Source organism: Adiantum capillus-veneris, chromosome 9 (assembly GCF_014529385.1).
Source record: "Adiantum capillus-veneris isolate H3 chromosome 9, ASM1452938v2, whole genome shotgun sequence".
Classification (NCBI taxonomy): domain Eukaryota; kingdom Viridiplantae; phylum Streptophyta; class Polypodiopsida; order Polypodiales; family Pteridaceae; genus Adiantum; species Adiantum capillus-veneris.
Window position 1 is genome coordinate 94,715,801 of NC_140939.1, and position 13,887 is coordinate 94,729,687.

Consider the following 13,887-nt stretch of genomic DNA (forward strand, 5'->3'; position numbering starts at 1 on the left):
TACAATTTCACATGCAAGACATGTTGGTCAGGTGGATTGAACTCCACAGCCTCATAGATTACTCTTTCGCTATAACACCAGACACTTTGTCAAGGACAAGGAAAGTTCTGGATTGTTGAAACATGCTTTCTGGTTGCTGAAAACGCACAACCATAGGAAAAGAACATAAATCTTGATCTTAATTCACCGACAAAGTGCCACATTTAAGTCTTCTTAGTATAGTCACAACCACATACACGGTAGGTGGGTCAGTCTGTGACTTGTTTGTGGTTTTTGTTACCTCTCTCAATGACAGAGTCATAACAAAAAACAGTTGCATACCTCAGTACTGTCAGTTATCCAAGGGGATAGGTAGATTACAAAGAGTAATCTTGTGCTGAAGGATAAGCAAAGTGCATATGTTAGCACCAAGCGATCCAATAAGTAAGCATTTATTTCTCTTCTTGGAGTTTACTTACTATCAGTTAATGCATGTTGCGACTCGGTAGTCTCTTCATGTATAAGTCAGGTTCTCAACCTTGACACTCGTTAGGGTGGGGTTATTTACTGATTAAATTTGAGAACAATTCAAGGACTTACACTTGGCTGATGATTTAGGTCAGCAAGTTACTTCACATAAAGTGAAAAGCGGTACTCTTTCAGGTATATCTTTGTCGTGATAACTCGTTTAGTATGTTCATGTGCGTTCTAAATGGAGTCTACACACTAGATGGTTACAAATGGACAAGAATGTGGAAAATCAAGATGTTACTCTTGGTTTCATTGAACCTCCTACAGAACCGTGTTCCGGTCAACCAAAAAACTAGATCCATAAAGGATGCCACTTGAGAGAACATTAGTGTTCTTAAGAAGAACCTTCCCACTTTTGTTTTAGAGGATGAAAACTCTTCTTAAGGGGGGAGTAATGTCAGGACACCGGCAAGGCCGGACAAGACAAAGGCAAGACCGGGCTAGGCGGTGTAGAACGGGGTGTCCAACTAGGGCAAAGGGCTAGGGGCTTGCCTATTAAAAGGGTGGTTGGGTGGTGGACTCTCAGACCCTAGTTTCCCCTTGTCTTATAGGAGTGCTCCATTCCAACATTAGAAATGATTCCCAAAAATTTGCACCAGGTGAACCTCCACAAGGATGCTCCCTATCCAACTTGTTTCCATATGAATAAACACCCAAGAAAGGTTACTAAATGTAACAAACAGGTACATTGGTGAAGTGATGAGGAACAATCCATTCTAGCTATAGAAATGATACAAGTACACCGATGAAATGATGAGAAGTGCTACATACCCGCGATAGAAATGATCCCTAAACACTTGCACCACCTAAACCCTCCACAACAATGCTCCCTATCCAATCTGTTTCAAGTGGATAGATACACCCAATGGAGGTAGCTCACTGTAGCAGACAAGAACACCAATGAAATGATGAAGAGGGATCCATGAAAACACTAGAAATGAGCCACAAACACTTGCACCACCTAAACCCTCCACAAGAATGCTCCATATCCAACCTATTTCCAGGTGAATATACCCCCAAGGGAGGTAGGTAAATGTACCATACAAAAATATGCAGATGTATTAATGAGGAGCACTCCATTTTAACAATAGGAATTATCCCTAGGCACTTGCACCAACTACACCCTTAATGAGGATTCCCCCTATTCAAATCTGTTTCCAAACGTATAGACACCCAAGGGAGGTAACTAAATGTAACAAACAAGTACACCGGTTTAGTCATGAGGAGCACTCCATTCTAGCTATAAAAATGATCCCCACGCACTTGCACCACCTAAACCCTCCACACGAATGCTCCATACCCAAAGCTATTTCTAGGCAGATAGACACCCAAGGGAGGTAACTAGATGTAGCAGACAAGTACACCAATGTAGTCATGAGGAGTTCTCCATTACAGCTATAGAAATGATTCCTAGGCACTTGCACCACCCAAACCTCCATGAGGATGCTCCCTACCCAAACTTGTTTCGAGGAATCTCAAATCTCAAGTGAGATTTTCCGAGTAATTCCTAAATCGAGCAAGACTAGCCATGGCACACTATACAAAACAAAAACCAAACAGGATTTTTTAGGTAACTTCAAGCACAAAAAAGAAAAAACTAAAAGAATATTACACCTAATTTTAATGGTAAAATGATCACATATTTTTGACAAAAAAACCCCCTTGAACAAGGGTTTGGTAGAATGTTTCCTTTAATGGACTAGAACATACAATCTCATGTTGATATTCCTCTTCTTGGAACTAGTTTCCCTCGCATATTGGAAGAGCACTTCTACCAACATTGATCCTTGTTGGGAATAGTGGCACCATGATTCCAATGGATATAAATCTCCTACTGTTGGGATTAAAGCCCAAGTGGCCTCTTATGCGGATATGGCCGGCCGCTCGCCTAACTCACTTACCTCTAACTCTTTGTATATACTAACATATTCTTTGTGAATACTAAGGAATTGGTAGATAACCCTTTTAACAATTCTCTGCGTACTGTGTACTGTGTAAGCTCACTGTGTGTGTGTGTGAGAGAGAGAGTCGACCCACGCTCCGCTCCGCGACTTCAATTGGTATCAGAGCCTTGGTTCAGTGCGGATTTGCGCAATCGCGCGCGCGCGCACTTTTTCGGCAGATTCTGGATCCGGAGTTCGAAAATTCACACTCGGCGTTCCGAGAGCGTTTCCACCAGGCGACCTGGAGTTTTACCCGCCTTTCGAAGCCGTTTATGCCCTCAGAATTTCGTTCTGAGCACTACAGCAGAAGATAGATTTCAGCCACAAAGAAATCCGTCTTGTGTAGATTGGCAAGCAGGAGGTGGTCGACATCAATATCGACATCGACATACATCACTTATTCGTCTTCAGAGCATCATCTATAGACCAGGTACACATATATATCATCAGATATATATATTGCAGTCTGCATTGCTACTTCTTGTGCTTGCCAGGTTCCAGGGGAGGTGTGGCCATACGACGGCTTGACACCACTGGCATGTATTGCAGATTGATGTACTGTGATTGTGGGTCTGCTAGTTGTGAGTCACGCTAGCAGACAGACCGCCGCAGCAGTCATAGGACAGTGATTGGTCTATTATAGGATGTATGCTAGTTCTGGGCAGTTTGCTGAGCCATCTGAGAGGGTCGTGTGTGAGGTTTTTTGAAGCCAAGCACTGGGGGCTGGGTTACCCAGTGTGAGGTGGATTAGGTTGCTGGAGTTCCCCTCTACACGCATCCTCTTCGGCGACTTTTATCCCTTAGGATGTATGACTTTGTGTAGACACTGGATTGCATCTTATGCGTCAGGCCGTTGAGGCATTGTTCAGGGTTCAGTCTTGAGACAGATACAGGTTCTGTCATCGCCCAGAGAGGAGACAGTGTATGCTTACAGGACAGCATATTACAGGGATTTTTTAGATTTGTCATTGGTCAGCTATTTATGATTGTTTCTTGAGCTATCTTTTGGTTCCCAGAGCTCAGTTTACAGGGGAGACTCTGTCAAAAATTTTCAAAAATACTGACAGTTCCTGAGGAGAGGTGTTCAGCTTGTTGATTATAGCTTGTTTACTGTGTACAGAGGCCAGTTTACAGGGGAAACTCTGCCGGATTTTTCTCAGGAGTAAACAGTTTGGCAGATATGGCATCTTCTCAAAGTGAGACTCTTTACAACATAAAGAAGCTGGATGGCACAAACTTTCCATTCTGGAAGAAGCAGATTTGGCAGGTTTTGGTGCAGAAAAAACAAGTGAAGCCACTGAAGCTCAAAGGGGAGAGACCAGAATTTATGGCTCAAGATGAGTGGGAAGAGCTTGACGAGTTAGCTTGTTCCACAATCATGCTGACACTGGCAGAAAATGTTTACTTCAACGTAGCAGAAGAGACTACAGCGTATGGCGTATGGCAAAAGCTATGTGATATGTACGAGAAACAAAGTGCTGCTTCTCAGATTTACTGGCTCAAGAAATTGGTGGATTTGAAGATGAAGGAAGGGACAGCCATGTCAAATCATCTGAATGAATTTCACTCAATTTTCAGCCAGTTAACAGCACAAGAGATAGTCTTTCCAGATTCAGTGAAGGCTATGTTTCTCTTAATCACTTTGCCAGACAGTTGGGATACTTTTCGTACAGCGTTAAGTAATTCTGTCGCGCCAGAAGGTCTTACAAGTGCCAATGTAGAAGGCAGCTTGCTCACAGAGGAAGTGAACAGGAAGAACATTGACAAAGGCAAAGGCAATAGCACTTTGGTCGTTCGAGGGAGACAACAGTTTAAAGAGAAGAAGGGTAAGAAGGCACAAAACCGAAGTAAGTCTTGTGATTCGAAGTCAAAGGATGACATAGAATGCTACCATTGTGGCAAGAAGGGTCACATGAAGCGAGACTGTACGAAGTGGAAACAAGAAAAAGGCAAAACAAAGAGTTATGAGCAAGATGAAAAGAAGAGTTCAGTGAAGATTGAAGAGGTGAATGTCACAGGATCTGGTTCAGACAGTGATTCTGGTATAGCAGGTGGTGACATCTTCCTTACAAGCAATCTTGATTCTGTTTTCTTGACTGCAGAGGATGGACATGCTATGAGTGATTGGATTATCGACTCAGGGGCATCTTTACATGTTTCTCCGCACAAAGAGTGGTTTACATCATATGTGGCTACTAAAGATTATGTCAGACTTGGCATGTTGTTGGGATTAAAGCCCAAGTGGCCTCTTATGCGGATATGGCCGGCCGCCCGCCTAACTCACTTACCTCTAACTCTTTGTATATACTAACATATTCTTTGTGAATACTAAGGAATTGGTAGATAACCCTTCTAACAATTCTCTGCGTACTGTGTACTGTGTAAGCTCACTGTGTGTGTGTGTGAGAGAGAGAGTCGACCCACGCTCCGCTCCGCGACTTCACCTACTCCTACCTCCCTACATGTAGGACCACGAGACTTAAACTAAAAGAGTAAGGCAAGGAAACAAACAACAGTGTGCCATGATTAGACAAATGTGTTGGCTAGGAAAGGTAAATCGCAGGGTCCCTAATCATTGACAAATTTGGTTTTGAAGGATTTGGACAAGGAAACTCACAATAGATGAGGCAAGAAGGTCCTCAAGTTCAATCGTTGTCATTTTCAACAATTATATAGTACAAACAAAACCCTGCAAAAAATCTCTTTGAAAGAGACGCGGACTCTTTCATGTACGGGTAGGGACCAGTGCTCGAAAAGAACTTTTAACTGAAAACTTTGCAAACCTATCTATGAGAATTTTAGTGGTACATTGACTAAATTTGAAGGGTTTTACACCAAATGACACTAAATTTCTCTAAATTTTGTAGGTTTTTCTCACTTTCAAATTTAAAATTTAAAGGTAAATCTCAAAATTTGCAGGTGTGATTACACCAAACCTAGGTTTTTTTCTCGACCCTTCCCCCTCTCTTTCTCTCTCCTCGCTCTCTCTCAATGTATTTAAAAAAAAATTCTCTGAAAGAGCCCGCGCCGGTGTGGAATTTTTTCAGAGAGGTTGAGAGAGATGAAGGAGAGAGACAGAGGAGGAGGAGGAGAGGATCGTATATGGGTGAGGGAAGGCTGGAAGGGAAGCGGTTGAGGAGGCGGAGATGGTGCATGCTGTAGAATCAACATATCTGTATTGACGTGCAGGACAGGACGTTGTACTCTGTCACAAGGAGAGATTGTGCATGTTGATGCAGCCCGACCTAGTCTCTTGTGGCACCATCGTTTTTGGTGTTGCGGCTTGTGTAGATTTTTTCCAACCCAATTGAGTATCCAGTGTTAAGAATTGTGTTGGTTGTTAGACTTAGCGAGGCAGGGGAGGGAGAGCGCTCACCCAGACTTACCATTTAAATTTCCCTCTTTAAAAAATTACAGACTCTTACAAATCAGTACTACGATCAATGTGATTTCAAATCATTTGTCCACTTACAATCTCTTCTACCTTATTGCTATTGCAGATTCACTTAATTTGATATTTGGAATTTGACTCCAAGAATATTCTTCATCACCTCGTATGTCGCAAAGTCCAAAGAAATAGAAGGAACAACCTTGATAGAATTGGGAATCAGGCCTTTGTACAAGGCTCCAAAGCCATCATTTCGAATAGTCTTCAAAAAAGAATCAATCATCCTAGTGTACTGAACTGGTGCCTTCATCTAACCATCCGTAATGATGACAGAGGAGGCATCCTTCCATCCCACCATCTGCATCCTCCTCCGTACCACATCAAGTGGATATGCTACAGTCTGGCCCATTGTAATTGCTACTGCTCCACATCCAAGTTTTGTAAGGACGCTCAAATCAGCATTCTCTTCTTGCTTGCTTGTTACGTTCCTCTTCATCAGCCAGTCTTTGAGTGATTCATATACCGCAAAATTCAAACCCACGTACAGGATCACACCAATAACAGATGGCAACGAGACTTTATAGACTGCTAATCGTTCTTCCTCTTTCATTATCATTGACGCTGCATGGAACATTCCTCGATAGCGCATTGGTGAAACCTTTGTCTGCATTGTAAGCCTACCTCGAACCATGTCCATAGGATACATGGAAGATATTACAATAATTCCAGCACATGCACCAACTCCAAGTCTTAGTAATCGTGTAAGATTAGCATCCTCTCACCCACTCTCCCTCCTGTACAACCACAAAATTTCACTTGAAGCTTGTTCATAACTATAAAAGTTCACAGCAGAGTTAGGAATTATTCAAGCACATTTTGTTCCATTCCCTTAGAAAAATCCAGCTAAGCCTTCATTGACCAAATGTACTTCAAGCCTTGCACCATGCCATTATATTTAGAATTCAACGGATTTTGAACTTGAAGAAGAATCTTTAAATGTTCAAGTGGAGCTACAGCACTACGTGAAACTCCACCAGCCACACCTCCAACAATGAGAGACTTACAAACGGCCAGTGACTTATCTCCTACAGCCTTGACTTCAACAGTTGCAAGTTTTGCTTCTTCCGCAAGAGTTGCAAGTGTGGAGGCAGACGATTATTCCTTAGAAGCATAAAGAGGATACCTCCAGCAAAAGGCAACGTTCCCATGAGAGGCAATCTCATCTTCCGTGCTGCTATGACACCGTGCATGCTCCTTTTGTATCCTAGAAGTTGTGCCCTCTGTCTGAGAAACCATGGGGAACTAGGGCAAAGCAACAGTCCAGGAAGCTAATGGAGGCAAGTCGAGTCACTAAAGGGAAGGAGAGGAAGAGACACTTGGGTGGGGCGAGCGAGCTGTGGAAAAGGACAAGGCACCTGCAATTGGAAGCCGTTGCCACACCTAGTGCTACAATGAGCGGCATGTAGGCAGCATGATAGATGGTGGTTGACGGTGATTTAGGGCACAACAAATCTCTTTCTCTCTCTCTCTCTCTCTCTCTCTCTCTCTCTCTCTCTCTCTCTCTCTCTCTCTCTCTCTCTCTCTCTCTCTCTCTCTCTCTTACCCTTAAAATAAGCTTCTCATTAGTCAGTTTCTCTCAAGGCAAGTCCACACAATACAAGTATAGACATAAGTGTTTACATGACATCTGGATCATACAAAATTTGAAAATAGTAAAATCCACACTTCCACTCACAAGACCGCATTAAATTTATTCTAGTAAAACAGCTGACTTTGCATGTGACCTAAGACTAAAGTATGTATCCCATCACACTATACAGTTTGTGTTGCTTGCTTTAGCCCAGCTTAATCACCCATCACTCATGAAGACGATTTCCCCTCCAATACGCTAAATATATCCGTCCTAGTGACAATACCAACAACTTGTCTTGAATGATTGAAAAATAGAGGAATTTGATGTATCTTGTGCTTCAACATCAAGATTGCAGCATCTCACACCGTCTTGTCTGCAGGTAAGGTTATGGGAGGGCTACTTATGACCTCTTGAACTTTTGAATTCAACCCATCGATCGCTTTGGATTTGTCTTTCTAATTAGATAAGACTTCAATACACTTCAGATTCTAATTTATCAGCGACAATCCTGAGATATGAATAAAATGGTGATCAATCTCCTCCAAGCGTTGACTTGGTCGCACTGTGTAAATAGTGGTAGGCATTGACCTGGTTGCGCTGTGTAAATAGTGGTTACATAACATCTGCAAGAAATGTCGATGGATGTTCCTCTTCTTTGAAAAGAATAGACTCATAGTGCTTAGATAAATCTTCAAAAGTAAGAATAACAACGTTCTTAGGCCACTCGCCAAATGGGAGGACGGTGAGGGATCCAGTGCTTTCATTGCCATCTCCAGTTTCTCTCCTCAAGAAGAAAGATCCACGAGAAGCCCCAAAGCATGCAGAAATGGGCCACTGACAAGAAGGCCGAAAAACCCTACAAGGGTGTGCTCAGCGTGAAGAGAGAGGTGAGAGCTCCATTTCCTACGGCAATGCTGATGGAAGTTGCTTGCATGAAGCTGATGGATACTTCTTGCAGGACGACCGCCATGCTGGGTTCTAACATGCAATAGCTCTCTCTCTCTCTCTCTCTCTCTCTCTCTCTCTCTCTCTCTCTCTCTCTCTCTCTCTCTCTCTCTCTCTCTCTCTCTCTCTCTCTCTCTCTCTCTCTCTCTCTCTCTCTCTCTTTCATAGTTAAAAAGAAACTCTCTGAAAGAGCACGCAAGAGAGATCTCTCTCTCTCTCTCTCTTTCATAGTTAAAAAGAAACTCTCTGAAAGAGCACACAAGAGAGAGAGAGAGAGAGGAGATTACTGCTTTGGCATCAGTTGTAGCGTCGGCTCCTCTTGAACAACAGAGATTGATGTTGGGCGAGCAGCTGTATCCACTTGTAGATCAATTGGAACATGATCATGAAGGAAAAGTTACCAGCAAGTTACTGGAGTGGATGAGCCAGAAGTTTTACATTTAATTGAATCTCTTGAGGTGTTGAAAGCCAAGGTGGCACAGGTGATGGAGGTATTACAAATGGCACAAGATGGTATTGGGCCAAGTAATGCAATTCTACCTGTCAAGCTTATCTTTGAATGAACCTCTTGTGAGCTAATAGAGATTCAATATAGCGACTTTGGAGAAGTGGGTCATTTTGCTTCAATACTTTTTTGTGTATTTCGCTCATTTTGAGTGGTTTTAATTGGTCTTTTTGTGAGACTTATTTTAGTACTTGATCTACTAGTTTTCCGAATAGTATGTGAGGAGAATGATACTTAAAGAGGATAAATTTTGTGGTTTATTTTTCAAAAAAAAAAATGGAGAGAGAGAAAGAAAGGATAAGTGAGGGTTTCTGTGTGTGTTGTTGCAGCCAGCCGATCGGCATTTTCTCTTTTGCTCGCATGCTATGTAGATTTGCCTCGCCATCACCTCTACCTCTCTCTTATGGTCCATGTAGGTGCTTTTCGGTATAGGCCATCCAATGCTTGACTATATCATGTAGCCTTGTTGCTACTGAGGCGGTCCGGGGCGGGCAACAAGAAGAGCAACCTCTAGACACCCTTCAAGGCTCCCGTGCTGCTCAATGGGGCTGGGGCACAACACAACACAAACCAAAACAACAAACCCATAGCCAAATCCCAACTACACAAGGGGCACCACCTAGTTTAAGAGCGAACTAGGACGCAAAAGAGGAGAATCGTTAGAGAAACCCATAAACAAGCAAGGAATTTACACTAACCCTAACACCAATGGAACACTCTCACACACTAAAATACGAGAGAGAGAGAGAGAGAGAGAGAGAGAGAGAGAGAGAGAGAGACAGAGAGAGAGAGAGAGAGAGAGAGAGAGAGAGAGAGAGAGAGAGAGAGAGAGATGGTGTACAACTTAGCTTCAACTTTATATTTTGCACAAAAAGGAACTTAGAGCTTGTGGAATCAAGTGACAAGATTTGGTTATAGCATCACTAGCACATTGTCTTAGGGTTATGGGAGCCCTCTCACCATCCACCCTCTTACAATGGTAGCCAAACAATAGCCAATGAATCACAAGCAACAAAACAACAACCTTCAATGAAACAAGTCACCTTATGAAGCTGAATGAGTTTGCCAAGCCAAATTGGAGGAGAAGTGTGAGCCTTTGGACATGAATTGCACCCAAAACTACCAATTCATTGATGTTGGGGTAGATACAACAATGGTAGGAAGAATATCTTCTACTCGCACTCACTCAAACTAGCTCAAGCTTTTCTATGCACCAAGGTGATGGTGTATAGAAATCTTACTCTCTCTTTACAACCAAGATAGAACTGGCGTGTGGTACGCTCAATCTAGTGTGCAATGGTATAGTGATGTCTTTTACAAGGAGGAATGGGTTCTATTTATCGGTTTTAGAAGCCTTGATTAGGATTAAGCCTAATCAATTTTATTAGGAAAGATCAAGGATTATGAATTTTTATGAATTTCAAATGAGAATGGGGTCTCTCTTTTCTCTTGAGTCACATGGATGTGGGCTCAAGTAAGAGAATTATTGATGTCGTGAAAGGAGAGAAACTTCCATGGGAGTGAGTGAATTTGGTTTACTTGTGCGGCTGCCTACTCCATATGTTGATAGTGTGGGTGCATTTTTACAAGAGAAGTTAGTTGTTAGTGGTAATAATCACTAGAATTGTTAGTGATACATTTACAATGGGTAGGATGAGTTGATTTGATGAAGGAAGAGGGGTGAATTAAAAGAGAATCATTGAGATGGTGAAGCTTTGAAGAAGCTTGAACTCACCCTTGTGTAGATTGTGGAAAAAATGACCGCTAGTCTTCTTCTTCTTCTTCGCTTCTTTACGCTGCCGCCATGGTTGACCACCACGATGAAAAGAGGATTTGTTGATGAAAAATCCTCAATTTGCAGAAGTTATCATGGTTAAGATGCTGAATTTTAGATATTTTTAGGAGAGGTAAATGAAATTGTAACATAGAAACAATAGAGAGAGACATGGAGAGGGTGTATGTATGTAGAGGTTCATAAAAGAACTATAGGGATGAGAGAGAAGGGTAATGGTGAAGAGGGTGGGAGAAGCCATGGAAATTTCAGGTTTGAGTGAGGGAAGAAGAGGGAGGGATGTGTAAGAGTGAGTAGGTGTGTGGAAGGGTGAGAGAAGACTAAGGGCTACTTGTGAGAAAAGTGGGCAGACTGGGGTCCACTCAAAAAATCATAGCTCACCGCTGGTAGCTCCAAAAATCAGGAAAAAATTTGAGGTGATTATTCAGAGCGTGGGCTACATTTTCTTTTTTGACCACTGCTCCAAATTTGGAGTGGAGATAGGTGCCAAAATTCTCACCAAAAAAGCCTATTTTTATGCCTGCAAAAGTCTTTTAGTGGCCCCCTCCTTTGTTGAATTTGTACAATGCGTCCAAGAGTGAGCCCCTCCTTTGTCATATTATAATACAAAGAATCCAAGTTTCCCTTGACCCATGCATGGAGGAGGATTATTGGTGAATAAAGAAATATATACATGGTGGGACTAGTGTATGGACTATTCATGGACTTTAGCTGAATGAGCACATGGTGTTAGAATAATGAGTAAAAATAATAATAAAAATATGGAGGAGTTATGGATATGGAAAGATATTGGAATCATATGATATGGTCCCTCCTTGAATTATTTTGGGTGAAAGAGGAAAAGGTATGCAAGTAAATAATATAATAAACGTAACCAATGAGTAGAAATCAATTTTTTGTTTTCACGAGGGTGAGGGTGAAAATGTGGGAGTGATTTGTATAAAGGAAAAATATGAGGTTAGAGTATGTACATATTGGCAAAAAATATAATTATGGTGTAAGAGGATGAAAGAAGGTGTACATAGGTTTAATAAAACACACACCTAAGTAGAAATATTTAAATAAAATACCAAAATAATAATAAAAAATCCCTATATTTAGGTCATATATACAATGAAATATTTACACACAAAGAGGCCATAATATACTTTTATTTTTTTATTTTTTTTATTTTTCTGGCTCAACTAGCCCAGTGACTAGCTAGCTGAGCGTTTTTAAGAGATATGGGAAAAGCCCCCTAACTCACACACGCCTATGTACAGTGAAATGGTAGGAAAGCCATAGCGTTTGGGTGAATTTGGTAGGGTGGAGTAACTTACTATGGCAATCATGGAGAGCTGAAAAACGGCTATCACTACATTATGGGGTATTGCACATGCAAGTGCCAGCTTCGATCATTCAACCCTAGCCAATCCAATCTATCTTCTTGCCATTGATCATGATCTTTTATCTTTCCATCGATCGGAACCTTGCCCCTGGTCTAGTGTGTGACTGCTCTGCGTTTTGCATGAGTTGATGAATAGATGAGCAAGAAAGTGCCCAAGGCCGAACTCAAAACCACTCTCGAGCCTGAGCCCAGAGGTGGCACTTAGATCCTCTATAGGGTCTCCTCTAGCCTAGCTCCCATCTTGCAAACCTCGAAGACCATGAGGCTTGATGCCCTCAAGAGAGTATGGGACTACATCAAGGCTCACAAGCTCCATATTAGTATTGAGAAATCGCAGATCTTATGTGATCCTCCCCTTAAGGAGGCATTTGGACGAGACAAAGTTAAGGTGTTAGAAGTGTTCAATTACTTGAGTCCCCACTTTTCAGCACATTTTATGTTGATGCTATCAGACTGTTGGCCATGCCGACGATAGAGAGCAAAGAAATAGAACGAGTAAACGTCAAAGTGGACATGAGGGGAAAAAAGCTTATGATGGTTATAATCCTCCAATAATTAAGCCAGCAGCTTCAATGCATCTAGTTGCTTGTGCTTTTAGAAGAGTGTGTGAGGGGATTAGTGGCAGACAACTCAATGTCAAGGGAAAGGCATTGGGGAATATTTCCACTAGTGCAAGTCATGGTCTGATGAGACTTTGGCTTTAGTCACCCTCCTTGTCTATCTCTGTTGATAACCTATTTGAAAATTTGATGAGGCAAGCATTATAGAATGATCTGCAGACAAGTAGAAACATCTCCATGACCAATTCAACGCAGAATATGGTGTCCAGAAGAGTTGGTTAATGTGACGTAGCTGCAAGGAGATGCAGCAACATTGTAGCGAAAGTCAAGTAGTAAATCATGCAAGTGCAGGTAGGAAGCGAGAGCTAATTGTCCCTTTGATATTGGGAAGAAGCAGGAGGCATGAGCTTCAGCTTGCACTACTATGATATGACTTCTACAACTGCCAATATTTCAATTGACTACAAGTAGTAGTACTAACACCAGTGTACATCATTCAAAGAGCATAATAATTCATTGTTTATTAGATATGATGCGGATAATGCATTGCAAATAGCAAAAAACTCTCTTCTAAAAGATCTCCTAACAAACAATCAGCCACAGAGAGTATGATAAGGCCTATGATAGAATTGAATGGGAGTTCATACTTCAAAGTCTGTTTGAAATGTGTTTGGACAGATTCTTTTTGGGAATGCATCAGCTAGATTTTTATTTAATGGTACTCTTATAGATGTTATTCCATTGCATAAATCCATAAGACAAGGGTGTCCACTTTCTCCTTTTCTCCATGCTATCTCATCTGATGCCTTGCATTCAATTGCGAAAGATGTTATGCAGTAGGGAAAACTCACTGTCATTGAGTACCTGGCTCTATGAAGAAAATGTGCCTCCAAAAGTTTGTTGATCATATTAATGCAATTGTGGGGGTTGTCTGCTTTGTCTAAGCCATTTTTTTCTAGGAGGCTTAAACTGCTGTGTTGGGGAAAAAACATGTCCATGCTGTGTGCTGACTAGTGTTTTAGGTCGAGCCATTATCTAATAGTTTATAGTTTAGCTAGCTTTTTTCAATTATGATGATGTCTTTCTAGAAAATTTTAGGCATAGAGCTCTATTCATTTTGATTGTTGCTTTTGTAAATTGATTAAAAAAGTCATATATTGGTCAATTAAAGAAAACCATGATTTTATTGTAACAAAAGAAGTCTTTCATAATTAATGGTTTTTG

The 13,887-nt window shown here is 41.5% G+C and overlaps 2 pseudogenes; both read right to left on the reverse strand.

Moving 5' to 3' along the window:
• Positions 1–5,959: 5,959 nt before the first annotated feature.
• On the reverse strand, positions 5,960–7,137 carry LOC147450834 (mitochondrial adenine nucleotide transporter ADNT1 pseudogene; annotated as a pseudogene).
• Positions 7,138–7,671: 534 nt separating this feature from the next.
• On the reverse strand, positions 7,672–8,459 carry LOC147450835 (uncharacterized; annotated as a pseudogene).
• Between the last annotated feature and the right edge of the window lie 5,428 nt (positions 8,460–13,887).